Consider the following 15,580-nt stretch of genomic DNA (forward strand, 5'->3'; position numbering starts at 1 on the left):
ACGGATTGGCCTTTCCTGATCCTTTTTAAACCTTCCAGAGTCCCAGAGGAGAAGGTAGTGACAGGTGAACTGTCCCCCTCTGAGAGACGGTTATGTTTCACAAGCAAGACCTAGCCCTGCCAAACCCTTGAAGGGGGCAGAAATTTTGAAGGATAGTTTAAGGTTCTGGCTTGGTTTCTTTTCTTGGGGGAGGATGGTGGGGTGTAATTGAAGTTTCAACTGAGTTTTTGCAAAGCTAATGCAGAACTAAATATAGCCAGGGAGTAAATTTCAAAAAAAGTTTTAGTCTGGCTTCCATATTTGTTTTGCTAAGTCAGGAAATTATGTTCCCAGGAGAACATCTACCTGGACTTATATCTGTCCTATACTTTTAAATGCAGAGCAAGGAAAAGTCTTGCTCAAACTTACACCATGGTTATACCCATCAAAAATGTTTTCTGCCATGAGAAACATGTGTCAGCAGTGACTTAAAGCTTTTTCCTGTGAAGCTGATGTCACTAAGTCACTTACTTAAGCACTTCTGAATATTGGCCATCACCTCTCATTTTTTGTGACATTCACATTAGAAACGGCATCATTTAGTTCAGGAAGTCATGGGTCCCACTTGTTCTAATGATGCAAGAAGCTCCATTTGCAAAGCAGTTAGGATTTGGGTCTCTAAAGCAATGATGAGAAAGTTAAGTACACAAAACAAAAGAAACTCAGCTTTCCCGGATTTAAATCTTTCTCGCTTTATGCTTTGGTTATGAAAAGAAAACTTGGAGGAGATCGGATTGGAAATGACAGGGCTCTTTCGAATTACAAATCACATTTTGTTACAGGGGCACTGGAAAGACATCATCAGCAGGGTGTCTATAATTTGTTGACATGTACAACAATTTGGAATTATGCACATTTTTATATAGATACTCACTTTGATCACAGTGTGCTGTCAAGGATTTTCGTGCTGGGATCTGACCTCTTCTGTGTGAGAGCTCTGTGTTCCCCAGTACCGAAATGGCTTGTAAACACTTCTAGCTGCCCTCACGGGTGGACCTGATGATTCTGCACATTGGTGGGTGGAAGATCTATGAAAAGCCACACAGCCCTGAAGCGCTTTGACTCCAGGCACCTGTTTCCCTTAGATTTATTTCTTCACCTATTTGTGCAAAGTTTTGGGTTTTCTTTATTCCCCATTTGCAATGGCTTATCCTGTGGGGAAACAACAGAGTAGAAAAAAATCCTCTTCCTTAATACCTCATTTAATTGTGTTCTGTTCTGTCCCTCTGCAACGCAGTCTGTGACCACTTTAAATGCCTAGGACAAGCTGAAGTTTATCAGGTGAAACCACAGGTGTTTCTCTTATTATTTAAAAGCTTGTAACAGAAGTTGAGAGAGAGGGATGTGCAAAGCTGCATCTCAGATTTGGCCTTTTTATTAGTATATATCTGCAGGGAGCTTTTGGGTTCTGCTCTCTGTGGTTGTTTCATATTTTCACACACTACATTCAGCATTGGATCTAGTGACCCATTCGATAATTTAATACAGTTTTTCTTCTGCGTTTGTGTGATATCCATCAAAACGTGCATTTGGCTTAGCACTGTCCAAGCAGTGGGCACTGCGAGAGTCACGACTCCGCTCCAGGACGAGACAGAGATTCAGAAAGTGGGGTGTGTGAGGGGACCAGATATCAGTGTCACGCTCCTGAGGTGGCAATTCACACTAAATGAAGGAGGTGAAATACACTGCCAGTCCACACATCTGGCACGGCTATGAATGATGACAGAATCAGCAGGGAAAAGCCAAGCAAAAAATTGTCTCAAGATCATCTCTCGTTGAGAAGATTTTCTTAGAAATAGGTAGAGAAAAAGGGGAAATCTACTGGAGGCAGCAAAAATCCCTGCCTCAGCTGTCTGAGTCTGGCTCAATGCAAACCAACCTTCATCATATTCCCCCAGGGGGGCAGAAGAGTCTGAAAACAAAGAGATGAAATCTGGGTGTTCCTGAACTACTTGAAATGTGAAATTGCTTTAGAGGACATTTCTAAAGAAAGCTGTGGGAGGAAAACAAAGCCCTTTATCAAATTGTCTTCTTTTTCCCAAACTGGGATGGCAATAGTCGACTTGATCGGCCCTGCTAAATCTCTGGGGCACCCTGAATAGGTGAAACCCACATCTGCTGTTAGCTTGGACAATTAGGCAACTTTGGGTCAGGAAAAGACCACCTGGGTTGCTGGGTCCTGTCCTTGGGGCCAGCTGGTGCCCAGGGCTGAGATGCTTGTGCTGGGAGGGCTGGCTGAGCCCATGTGCCGCACGCCGGCATTGCCCAACACCTTACCGCAAACTCCAGACCTTCAGCAGGTGAAACCAGAGGCCAAAAAAATGATCATGTGCCTCAGGAAAGCAGAAGGCACGCTGCCTGACATCTCTGGCTGGCAGCCCCTCGGCCTTCTGCTGTGTGACCAGTGGGTGAAGTCATGCAATTGTCTGCAGCGGAGAGGAATTTGAGATACCAGCCCAGTTCCAGTTTGTAAGCACATTTATCTTAGTGCTGTTGTCACTAGCATGATTAAAAGGGGGAAAACAGAGAGAGACAAAACGTCTGTGGAAGACTAACTTGATGAAAAGGGGAAAGAAGAGGAACAAAAAAGAGCTTGATTAATGGACTCGTACCCAGGCCAAGGGATAGATACACTGAGAAGTGCTTTGATTCATTCCTATTCACTTCCCGAAGGGCTGGACCGGTTTATGCCATGTGCCCACTGCCGCCGTGCCAGCGGTGACAAGAAGGTGATTGCACAGACACGTGTTGCCCTGCCAGCTCTCCTCCCTTGGCTTCTTCAAGTGGGATCTGCACAGGGATGGGAAGAGGGCCCTGATAAACCTTGGGGTTACGTCCCCATTCCCGACATACTTGTTTCCAGTTCCTTGTGTCCCTGAAGTGACTGTGGCCCGGGACGAACAGGCTGCACTGCCACAGCAAATGATGAAATGAAAACTGCTTTGCAGTCACCGTTAGGCATCACATGGTGCCTTTCCCAGTCTTGTCGTTAGTATGAAAACAAGGCATGCCCAACACCACCTCAGCAGCGATGGAAGTGCAGAGCTCTGAGCATCACTTGGGAGAACCTACAACTCTGCTGTCCAGAAGAAATGCTGAGTCTTCCTTTGGACAAGCTTAGCAATAGATAATCTCTCATTGTGGTTTCTCCTGCCTACCTGGATATTAACAGCAATGGATGAGGTGTGCTCTTTCTCCTGTGAGAGTCACTTAAAGACTGAAAGCAATATCATTGATAAGCACCATGGGCAAAACTTGTCTGGATAGCAAAGGAGTGACCATCTTTGTCACAAAACCTTGGCTTAGTTCCCAGACAGCTGTTGAATACTTTCCTTTCCAGCCATAAAACGTAAGGTTCTAGTGTTACTAGCTGGAAAATGCCATCAGGGTTTTATCCAGAGATTTTTGCAGTTTTTGCCTTGCTAAAGTTTGATTTGTTTTCCACATCAGGGGACTTTGTTCTAACACAGGTTTAAAGAGCAGTTCGGCTGTCAGCAGTATTCAAAACTGTTTTTCCAACCTGCCATTGACTAGAAGGACTGACCTTGCCACTCCCTTCCCAGTGCCCGGGGGAACTCTGTTGCTCAGGTTAGCACAGGAGAAGGCTGTGGTAGCCTTAGAGTGAACGGACAAGCCCTCAACCTACTCTTCTTGCAACATCATGTCAGCAATACATTGAGGGCCTGTTTCACTAATTGACTCCAACCCTGTAAGACATCCCGTCATTTTTTAAAAAAAGTATTTCATGGCTTTTGCTTTTAAAGAATCTGCAAATGGCCTGAATGCCCAGAAGAACAGATGCTGGGACTCATCAGTAGCCTGAAAGTAAGGAGCTACAACTGGCAGGCAGAGCTGTGAGAAGTTAACATAATGGAAAAAACAACACATTTTCTGTGTAAAACTTCTCTGTTAAGTAGAACACGGCTGCATGGATTTTTTAAGCATTAAATAGTCTTCAAATCCCGTTCCATGTCCCAGAGAAGAGGAAGTATATACAGGCCAAATGCTGGGAAGAGCGAGGAGATGGAACTGGTGACTTGCAGTCTGGTTGCAAGGAGACCTTCGCACCCTGAGCGATCAGAGATAATTGTGTTGAGTACATGCTGTTGAACGTCTTATCTGGCAGGTGCAGGCCATGGGACTGACTTCTGGCTGGTGTGAGACTGGCTGAACCAGAGCGAGTTCATGCCGACGTGCAGAGCCATCTATTTGCACACCTCAGTTGGTCTTGGCATAGCGTCTGTGGTCAGTCCTGCCTCCCCCTCCCCACCTCAACGTACATAAAGCTATTCTTGTAGGCTGAAATGCATCGAAAGGGCATTGTCTTGCATTGCCCAGCCAGTAACACTGTCCAACTGGTGTGACTGGAGGAAGTCACTTGGAGGTCAATTTCCAAACCAGTTACACAAATGGAGGCTATCTGACATGACCTTGCCATGCATCCCTAGGGAAGCGTGGCAGCCCCATCTCCCAAGGAGGCAGGGGCAGAAGCGTTGCCTGCCAACTCAGCTTGTCAAACTGGAGCTGCCACCCACGTTGGGCACAAATCCTCCTGGCTTTGTCTTTCCAATACACAGCCCCAGCCTGTTGCCAGAGAAAAACCCTGCCTGTTTGCTGAGGCTGCCTGCAGCGTGGCTTGCACCAGCCTGAGCCTCCCACTCTTTTCCTTAGACGAAAGAGCTTGACAGCTCTTCAGTCTGACAGCTCATTCTCCCATGGCTTTAATGGAGCCTGTAATTGTCTTGGACTACAGTAGTTAATTTTGGACTGTAGAAGCAGCCAGTAATCGGATAGGAAAAGAAAGGGTCTTTATATTGCCTGCCAAATTGACCTCTCTTTCTCAGACACCCTCTCTTCTCCTACAGCGTCTCAACTGCGACTTTCTTCTACTTCTTCTCTCCTCGCTGGCTCCAGGCACCTCCTCATCCTCCCGCCGAGGTCCACATGGCTCTCCCTTCCCCTTCCTCCCCATAATGCATTCCCTTACTCCCGGGTGATGCCAGACGCCATCTCCCTCCCGCCCCGCTCTGCTCCAGCACAGCGTGCAGCGGCCGCAGGGTACCGGCCGTACCGGTACTGCCAACGGTCCTGCCGGCAGAGCCAGGCCAGGGAACTGGGGGATGTCAGTCCCCGTGCACTTTCAAATTGCCTGACTGTATTACACGGGCGCAGCTCCATAGCAGAGAAGACTCGTCCTGTTAAACAAGCAACAGCCCAAGGAAGGCCAGGAGCCTTTCCAAGCGCAGAAAGCGGTTTCAGACCGGTGAAGGCATCTCCCAAGGCTCAGCACAGCCCTACATGGGTACTTCGGGTTAGGGAAGGGTTTAGGTGCTGTGTCAGAGCCTCAAACTGTGCAACTTCATGTCAGCAAAGAAAGATGTCTCAGCAGAACAGGGCTAACTTTTTTTACAAAACTCATCACATCTTGGATACGGTGTCAAAGAGAAGCTGTGAAGTATCAGGGCATATATGACTGCCTGTTGATATCAACGTGTTTATATGTTGAGCACATTCCCTCATGGGGTTTGCTTGCCCTGAGATTAATTTGACAAATGAAAACTCCTCACAGGAAAGACAAGTTTTGGTTCTGTTTGAAGCAGGTTATCAGAAGAGGTAATTTTGCACGCAGGGCCAACGGTCAGGTTGTGCTTTACTCTGCTCCGGGGTGGCAAAAGGAAGCAGGTCTGTGCCCAGTTTGTGGCTGTCCGGCATCGCGAGCCATGAGGGAAGCAGCCGGGGCAGGGCCGAGGCATGGGACCATAGGCTGAGCGGAGCAGGGGGTCTGCTCTGCCGTCGGAGGATGCCAACACCTCCAGCTTTCACCGTGCTACTGGTCTTTCTTGTTTTAGCCTGAGAAGTGCTGGTTTCTGCTTCTTTCCCAAGCGACTAGTGTTATATCTTGCTGGGCAAGATGACATTTTAAGGGATTCTGCAGATTCCTTTCTTAAATCAGGCCCTGGCAATCTCGGTGCTGAGACTCGTTGTTAGCTTGCTCAGGCACACTGAACTCATCAATAATGACTGCAAATGCATTGAGAGGTTACCGCTCGCCACAGGCCTGCAGAAACCTCCAACGTGCCTGCTGGGCTCCTGCAGGGTGCCTAATTCTGCTTTTTTCTTCAGGGCCTTTTCCATTGTAACTGTGCAATGGAAATGTCCCTTGGGGGTCCAAGCTGCCGGCAAGCTCTTTGCATTACAGCTCCCGTACTTTCAGAGCAAGTGGATCCAGGGGGGGCTTTGAGACGAAAGGTACCGGCTTAACGCTGTTCAAGGCGCTGGTTTTGCCAGCCCCTGCAAGCAGGGGTTTTTTTTGCAGTTCTCCATCTGAACAGCTACCTTGCTGGTAGTCCCAGAGAACAGAGATGGGGACATTGAGGGGCAGTGGGAGGTTGCCTTCAGTTTCAATTTGCCGGTAGATGAGGTGCTCCTGGGGCAGGGGTGTGCAGGGGGGAGCAAAGCCAGCCCCCGTGAGCCGGGCACAGGGGCTTCCCACCCTGAAACCCATTTCAGAGAGATGCTCTGCGTCTCCACCGGCCATGGCCAGCAAACACCTCGGCTCTGCAGCCTTCCACCGTGCCCTGGGCGTTGTTGCATGGGTGTTACGGGAGATGATCTTTCCTTCTGCTTTTAGTTTGCTGACAGATGTGTTGTTACCTGCCAGCAAGACTTGTTTCAGAAAATGTTTGAGTGACTATCTCTGCCTTCTAGTGACATTTATGATGAAGCGGTGTTGTGTATACGACCTGCCACAGTGCTCGTGTACGCGCTCTCAGTGCTGCACAACCACAGTGCCTTTGGCGAATGTGTTAGAGTTGGATCTCCAGTTTCCAAGAAAAATCTCATGCATGGGTATGTCTGTTTAACCCGATTTCTTCCCAACATAGCTAGTGCATAGGGAGCACTTTCCTGCCTCTGACACGTCCTGTCAGCATCTTCATTGTGCTCTGCTCTGGAGACCATAACCAGATTTGACCTGTGCATTTTTCATGGTCGTTTTCCAGATGGCCCAGAGTGGGGTAACACAACTTCTTCCAGTTCTTCTCACAAGTACGTTTTGTTGGCCACATTCGATTATGGGCCAATAGTTATCCCAGCAAGACACCCATGGATCAGAGACACGGGGCTTGGATTCCTCACTAACAAAGGACGCTTGTTTTTGCAGAGGTGTTTCAGCACGGAGACAATCAATATGCAGCTCTTGACATTGAGGAACGGCTGGTTTCTGGATGAGCCTCACTTTTTCCTGTATGCTGTATTCTCATAGCTCCCGAACAGACAGGAAAGTTTGGACTCCAGGAGTGGAATTTTTTGCTCTGAGGAGAGACGTGGATTACTAGGCACATGACATTGGATCGCTACATGCGAAGGGTAAAACATTCATTCCTGTTTTTAAAATGTGCTGTTAAAAATTGCTGTCCTAGCAACAAAGCACCTTTGTTCACCAAGTGCTGAACCTTAACAACACCATATTTGTGCTAATTCCATCTGCTTCAGTTCAAGACAAGAGTTACTAAATGAATCAAGAGCAAGCAATGTGCCAGTTTCAGAGATTTAATAGAAAGTATGATATCATTGCCATGTAACCTGTCATCTCTTTGAAAAACTGAATTATAGCCGTTGTTCCTAAGCTTCTGGATCACGTGGAAGAAGCATGTAAAGGAGGGGAAACACTGGTATGAAGTGTTAATAACTTTATGCTGCTCACGGATACGCTATTGGACTTAATGTAGTTATAAACCTCCATTTTTAGGTATTTCCCCAAAGTCTTGGCTAACATAAACAGAAGCTGGATAGCTAGATGCACACAATAATGTTTTCCTCCCCTTTATATAGTGTTTCTTTAAATAACTTCGGATCTCTGCTGGCTACACGTGCTTTCCTCAAAGAGAATAGACTGGGCTAGAGTTTCTGAAGCCTGGAGGAGTGACGGTCACTGCAATTAACTTCAGCCGCGGGCGAGGGTACGCTCCCTGCCGCAGTGGGAACCCGCCTGCAGCCGAGGGGGCCTGGGTCTCACCAGAGGCAATTCATCTTCCTTCTGGAAACTCCTTCCATCTTCTCCCAATTTCAATTGCTCATTTCAGCTAACAGCGAGCAGCCTCCTTTCCTTGCTCTGCGGAGTCTGATGTCCCTTCTTAAACCGTAACACATATTGCTCTGAAAAGAAACGGGGATGGCATAGGAAGTCACTTAGTCACTTAGAGCAGATTTCACTGATGTTGTCAATTATAAGCTTGTTTGTTATTGTTGTTTGTTTCCTTTTAAAAGATAGACTACAGGATGATATTAAGAAGCAGCAGGAAATTATTACAAGCTTAAGAAGCCTCCTTTTGCAAGTGTCAGCCTGGTACAAGGACGTTCAGATATTCCTCCTTCCCTCTTCCCGGTCATTGCCCTTCAGGAAGAAGTGACTGTTTTTACCTACGGCTGAGCACGTGCCCCTTCGATGTGACTGGACACATATGAGCAGCAGCAGAAGGTGCTAGGATCAACTCTAAACCCTATTCTTTTATCCTTCCTAAAAATGTTACGGTTAAAATTTGCTTAAGAACTATTTGTAAAAGTACATAGAGAAAGTCATAGATCAGGGAATGATTTTCAAATGCTCGCACATTAAATGAAGTGAAGATAAATTCCAAGTGTTAAGAAGTGTCTTTTTCCATAAGAAGGCATGGTCTTGGGCTTATTTATTTATTCATATTTAGAATTGACATTTAGAAATATACACAGCTGAAAATGTCAAGTGTTAGGGGACTGCGTGGTCTAATGTTGGTCATGACAGAAACATCAGTAAATGCATCTCACCCAGCAGAAGTAGACTGCGACTGGCATAATAAAATAACCACTTTTAGTCTCATTCCATATGAAGCTCAGTTTAGTCATATCGTCAGCTGAAACCTTCCATCATATGGGCACTAATGACTCCAAAAGAATATTTGCAGAGAAATAAAGGAAGCAGGTGGGTACAAGGGAATTGATTCCTATGTTCTCCAGCCAGTTAAAGGTACGCACCCTTCGCAGACCCAAAGACTATACCAGCAGAACGCACAGCCTTTGCTCCCAACTCCATCAGATGCTTTCAGTGCAGTTGTTGGCCACGGCTGGGCTGAACTGGGGCTGGCTGGAGCAGTGCTGATAACAGGTAATCACTTCTCCTGCATGCTATGGGGAGATGGCCATCAGCAAGTATTTCAGAAAGAGCGAGGAATAGGAATAACTTCAGAGACCGTGGTTTGAAAAGAAACCACCCATGGAATCATGAGTATGTCGCAATGCTGAAGACTCAGGCCCCTCTGGTCTGTGTACTAACACTGAATGGCAAGGCTCGCCGGCAGAGAGTCTATGGCAAGTGGCCTTGATGCAAAAGCATCAGCACCATCCCTTCTCTGTATATGAAGCTGCTGCAGACCTGCATGCTCCTTTTGTGGCCAAAGATCAAATTGTTTTGTGTAAGGATAGGTAGACACAGGAATGATCTATACAATGGAGCACTGAACTTCTGAGCTTGCTCAGCGAGACCTGACTGCCCAGTATTCACCTGGGTTTGTACCAGTATGGCTACAGTGATTTCACAAGGAGTAAAACCCCATTTTGGCCCTGCTCTGACATCTGAAAGCTCTACTGTAGTTACCTGAAATGCAAAAGGCTGCGATCATTTTCACCCTCTTACATTTCAAGTAGCTTAGAGAAAGTTTTGTCAGCAGAGCTGGTCCAAATTACCTTAATTCTTTCCGCCACAGCTTACTACACAAACAGTGTGTTAAGTAGAGCATATGATAGGAATAGAGATAAAACGTGTTCAAGGAACCTAACCTAAATGTATTCCCCGTCTAAACTGTTCGGTTTAGGTTCATCTCAAAGTGAGGAAGCAGAGCTCACTTTCAGTGACGGCAGCTTGTCGTGACATACGCTCAGGAGGGCATTGCTCAGCCGTGGGTCTGTAAGAGGGACAGCACACAGCATCGTGCAGGTGGGATGCAGAGTGCTTCCAATGAAACATGCCAGCTCGTAGAGCTGGAAAACAGCTCTTCCAGATATCAGAAGGGCCTGGAGGCTAGATCCAAAAGGGATTTAGGCAGAGTCACACATGGGCTAAAAAAGAACACAGGATCACATGTGCCTATTAAGGAGTATTTAATTTTTGTAAGTAATGGCACCTCTTCTGGGTACCAACCTGCACTACTGACCTGACACCTGCCTTATTCCTCCAGCACTTCTCAGATTTTAGGCCCCTGAAATAAATTTTTGGGTCTTTCCCAAACCTCTTTCCTACTTTTTCTCAGAGTTTTCCTATGTATTTTATAAAGCTGTTCCTAAGGAATAATTCTTCCCTGTGTTTTTCCTGCTTTGTATCATCACACAGAGATTAATACCAGCCTCCATAAACTCCCTTTTCTAAGTCAGTTTATAGTCTACATGCAAAACTCCATACCAGCTGAGTTAATAGAGTGTATTATTTTCTCTCGTGAGGCAGTTCCCAGTAGGTTATAGGCAAGTATTTGTCCTTCACAGTATGAAGGCTTCATAAGCATCCTTTTAATTGCACGCTGGTACTCAGGAGAGATCATTCAAGACTGCTCATTTTGGGCTGTGCGGCATTGCAGGCATAAATTTTTCATCTACTCCCATCTGTTTTCAAAATTGTTTTTTCTGGAAAAGTGATAGGGACTTTAATGAAGCCTGTAAAAGGTCAAAACACAGCCTCTCTAATTGAAGGCGCTCTTGGGAATTCTTTAGGAAATTATACTCCTCATTTTTTGTCTCCCTGTCTGGTTGCCAGCGTTGAACCACAGAGTTACAGCAGCCGGCTAAAATAAGCTGGTTTGTGTGTCAGGTCCAGCCACAGCCATATCTGCACCTTTCCATTTGCTGATACCAGAAGAGTATCAGAGGGGAAGCGTGCAGCTGGGCTGGAGCGTAAAGATGTGCTGAAGGTGGTTTAGCTGGGTAAGAGAAATGCCTTCTTTTTGGTAATAAGCCCTTGCGGTCCATATGCGAAGGACAACAGAGTGAAAGGAAAGGGCAAATGACAGCTGTTTCAGAAGAAATCTGTGCAATTCGCTCGCCTATCTAGGGCTCACAGGGTACAGCTTTCCCTCCAAGTGTCCCTGTTGCTCTCAGCTTGCAAAAATCTCGGAGACTGATGGAGACAAGCATGACATGGAGACAAGCTCCAGAACCTCAAGCAGTGGAAGACAAGCAGTGCACAGCAACCGCGGTCTCTGTTGCTGGTGGCTCTTGGCTAGGCGGGAGCAGAGGTACCACCGTGTTCTCAAAGCGAGAGGATGCATGCAGTGCCGTGCCCAACGGAGAGTGACCTTACCCTGCCTCCATCACGGGCTGCCAGCTCGCAGGATCGGTTCAGAGCAGGCTGCCAAGTTTGCCAAGAGGCTGCGTAAACAGTAATTAACATCTCCCCCGGTAGCTTAGCTTACAGTGAATGGAAGATGGCCAAATCCCACGTAATCTCCTGCAAACCATCCCTGCAACATCTTTGGTGTTCCTCCAGCCAGTGACAGCTACTGAATGGTCCCCTTGTAACTCCGGCCTCAGTTATGAGCTGAGATCCAGATACGATTTTTTGTCACCTGCTGACAAGTCCCTTGAGACATCCAGGCACCCGCAGGCACAGCCATGGAGACGCCGGCCCCTTTAAATTTCATGCTGGCAGACCAGGAAAGAAATGCCATCAAATTAGATCATTTTAGGGTGCTGCCAATTTTTAATAAATTGGAAAGCTTAGATCTGAATGAATGAACAAGCATCTTCAGATACCAAAAATGGATTGCATAGGAGTATTTGAGACTTTCACATTCTAGAGAAAACTTACTTTTAACAAGTGAGATGGCCTAATATGCTTTCCTTCAGTCAGTTTGCTCTCATTTTTAAAAAGCCTCTTGAGACTTTTGCTGATGTAGGAAAACAGGGAAGGATTGATACTAAAGGAGCGCCAGATCCATAAAAGCCCAAGACATAAATGAAGCTTTTGTTAATTGTAGGAATACAGGGATTTATACTTCTAAAGGCTGTTTTCTCGTGCTATAAACTTTAGATGTTTGAACATAGTGTTCAGAGCCTTATCTGCGTTGGTGTCATGACTCAGTTCTATGGGATTTTATACCCCGTCACTCCTAGCAGCATGGGAACGCTTTGCCATTAAGGGTGGTCAAACAGCAGTGATCTGTACTCGTGTCTTCTGAAATAGCCATCACAGGCACTCGGACAGGCAGAGTAGGAACCACATCAGGAAATAAAGGAATTCTTCATTTCTACAGTGAGGTTAAAGCCGTGGCCTTTCCTGCATGGCAGAGCTCTTCCCAACCCCCAGGACACAGGTTACCAAAAATCTGCTGCTCCCAGAATTTCCCGTTTGAGGCCACCTCACCCTACCAGTGAGGCACAGGTTGACAGCCCGGTGCAGAAATGCTCTTCTTCCAGAGCATGGTACAGCACTTGAAAGCTGCTCAACCAGGCACCACATCACGTGGAGGCAATCATGCTATTTGCAGCGCTTGGTTTTGGTGAATTAGTTCCCAGCTCCGGCAGCTGGTGTGGGCTGGGGCATCCCAGCAGGGCTTTCTTGAGAGCCAGCACTCAACGCTGTAACCTGCAGTCAGTTCATGCAAATGTGCCAGGAGGATTTTATCAAGGTGTCATCGAAATAGTTCATAATTCACCGACATAGCAAAGCAGGACAAGTAAGACTGTGGGCTTGCTCTGGAACTGGTTAAGGAGAGCAACAGACACCTGATGACAGCCAAACGGCCGGGGGTCCACTGTGCATTTTTTCTGTGCTGGATCTGCGACCTCTGGAGGGATGGGACAGGAGGGATGGGAAGGTGACAGCTATGGGGATTGTCACTTGCCATTCTTTCTCCCTCCCTTTTTTTCTCCTGTGACAGGCATGATAAGGTCTTACGGCTCCAGACCTGCCTCTCCTTCTTGGGGCAGCCACTTTCAATTCTCCTCCACTGCCGGGAAGCCCAGCATGAGCTTTGGCATGCCTAGATCAGCCACTGAAAATGCTGGCTCAGCTGATTTGCTCCAGCTCTACAACTGTCCTGTGTGAGAAGATCAGTGGGGTGTGCAAAATGTCCATTTTTCTTCATTGCTCTTGAAGTGGCAACCAGAGGTGCCTAAAGCAAAAGTACACACATGGACATCCCTTTGAAGGGTTTCTAAGTGAACACAATCAATCTTCAGTAGCAGACGCTTTTCTCTTTGACCAAAGCACAGATGCAGCATGACTTGTTTGCCTCTGAGCAGGGAGAGATGGGAAATGTTGTCTTTTTCAATAAAATCCAGCTGTAGATTTTATAAAATAGTCAGTAGCTCTGAGTCTTCAAGAGACACATGTCTCGGTGCAGCTGCGGGATCCACATCTGCTCTTTTAAATTTAACTGTAGGAATGCGGGACTGGGTCAGTGCTGGGAGATCAGGCCTGACAGATGTTCATCACATCTGCTCTTCAGAGCTACCAGTAGACAAGAGCCCACTGTCTCTCCATCATAATCTTCCCTCGTATTGATTCAAAACCTCCTTTGCCACAAATTAAGCAAATTTCTTCTTGTCCTCCACTTTAAGCTATGTAGGAATGGTGAAAGAGAAATGAAAAGTGCTACAAGGCAGAAGTGAAAGGCACAGATTTAAAGAGGGAAACAGTCAACCAGACAGGAATGTTACAGAGAAAGGTCAAATAGCTATACACAATCAAAAATAAAAATGACTCAATAATGCAGTTTTGGCACTGTCTCTCTGTTTTATTAAAATAATTTTAAATTTGGTGCCTGGTCTTCTCTGTCCTGTCAATAATTTTTACAGGAGTTGTCTCTATGCCCAGGTCCAAGTTGTAAATAGAGAAAGATATGGAGCAGGTCTTTGGATTTCCTTGTTGGACATATCTGCTGGGCTGGACATCATGACACACAGACAATTGTGGTCTTTGCATGTGGTTATACAACGAGTTGTGCACAGTGGTTCCACAGCAACTATTTCACTTTGTTTCACAAAAGAAAAACTGGTTCAAGAGTGTAAAAAACTCCAGTCGAGATAAACTTGCTTGAGTCCCCATTATTCTCCAGGTGAATTATCCGTTCAGAGGAAGAAACTAGATTGGTCTGAGGCAGGCAGTTCTTGACAAGATCATGCTGATATTTTTTTATCCCCTCATTCTCTTTCAATCCTTATTAATTGTTTTGTTAACAGCCATGGTGCCGTGGACATCACGCTGATGTCTGAGTCATTAAAAGAGCATATGACTGTCTGCTTCCCGCTGCTCTCTTTTGATGAAGGGGTCTGGGTCCTCTGAGGTTAAGACAACAGATGGTAGTGAAACACCTGCCAAAAGAGCAGGAGGGGATGGAATGATGCATGTGGTGGTATCCAGCACCAGAAGATTAATGAAACCCAGAGCCTGACTGTTTCATCACTTCAACAGAAAGCCACAACTTTAACGGAGATCAGATAGGATCTTAACGCATTCTTGTGTGGCATCCTAGACTTACTGCAAGTGTCTTTCCAAACCAGGGAGTTCTCTCCAGAAGGATGCTGGTTTGGGCAGTGTCTCTCAGTAAACACAATTTTTGGTGCCACAGATGACATGTGCTCTGGGTCACCCAAGTGCAGCGTACGTACCCGGCTCACCACAAAACCCCTTGTGCCGTACATCCTGGTCTGTGGGGAAGGCTCGGCACGCCCGTGGTCCCTGCGCCCAGAAGGAGGGTGAGGAGGAGCAGGGCTGGGGCCGGGCTGCCGCTCTCTGCCCGCTCAGCCCAGGCGGGTGGGCTGTCCCTGGGGGGACTTCTCCTTCCCATCCCACCGGGGTCCCTGGAGGAGCTGGCAGGGCTGCGGAGGGGTAACTCCTGCAGCAGCAGCTGCTGAATACAGGTGAAGAGGGCTGTGAGAGCGTGTGTTGCTGCCCAGGTCCTGCCTGCGCCCTTCTCTCACACCAAGGAGGGCACAAAGAGTAAATAACGGGTTTGCAGATGCCCCTTGGCATGACCCCTTGGGGACACCCCAGGCTGGAGGGGACCACTCTCACACTCAAGTCAGCAAAAGATGTAAGCAATCTGTAACACTTTTTTTATGCCATGCGACAAAAAGCTGTCTTGGTCCTCACAATTTCCCTGCTTTTGTGCTCTTCTTAAACTCAGCGGGCTCCTTGCCATAAGCGGTTTGGACTCGCATAGGCTTAGAGGTGGAAAATGCTCTCCGATGCTTGCAGTTTGCTGAGCCTGAACAGCAGCGTGGAGTTAAACGGCTGGCTTTCAGGCTGCCAGCGCCTTGGCAAAGCTCTCAGGATAAAGAACAGAAACTTTTAATAACTGAAATCCAGACTTCTCAAAATGACTCAGGCAACGACCCTCATGGGTGTGGAGTGAATGGGAGGAGGACCTAGAAAAAATAAAATTAAACCGAAACAAAAAAGATGTCTCTAGGGGAAGTGTCAAGTTCTGCTACTGTGGGCTTCTGGACTCATGTCTCCACAAAATTCTCCAAAATTTCCTCCAGGTTTATACATCCTCCGATGTAAATGCAACTG

The sequence above is a fragment of the Cariama cristata genome, unplaced genomic scaffold (assembly GCF_000690535.1).
Source record: "Cariama cristata isolate BGI_N322 unplaced genomic scaffold, ASM69053v1 scaffold5150, whole genome shotgun sequence".
In the NCBI taxonomy this organism is placed as follows: domain Eukaryota; kingdom Metazoa; phylum Chordata; class Aves; order Cariamiformes; family Cariamidae; genus Cariama; species Cariama cristata.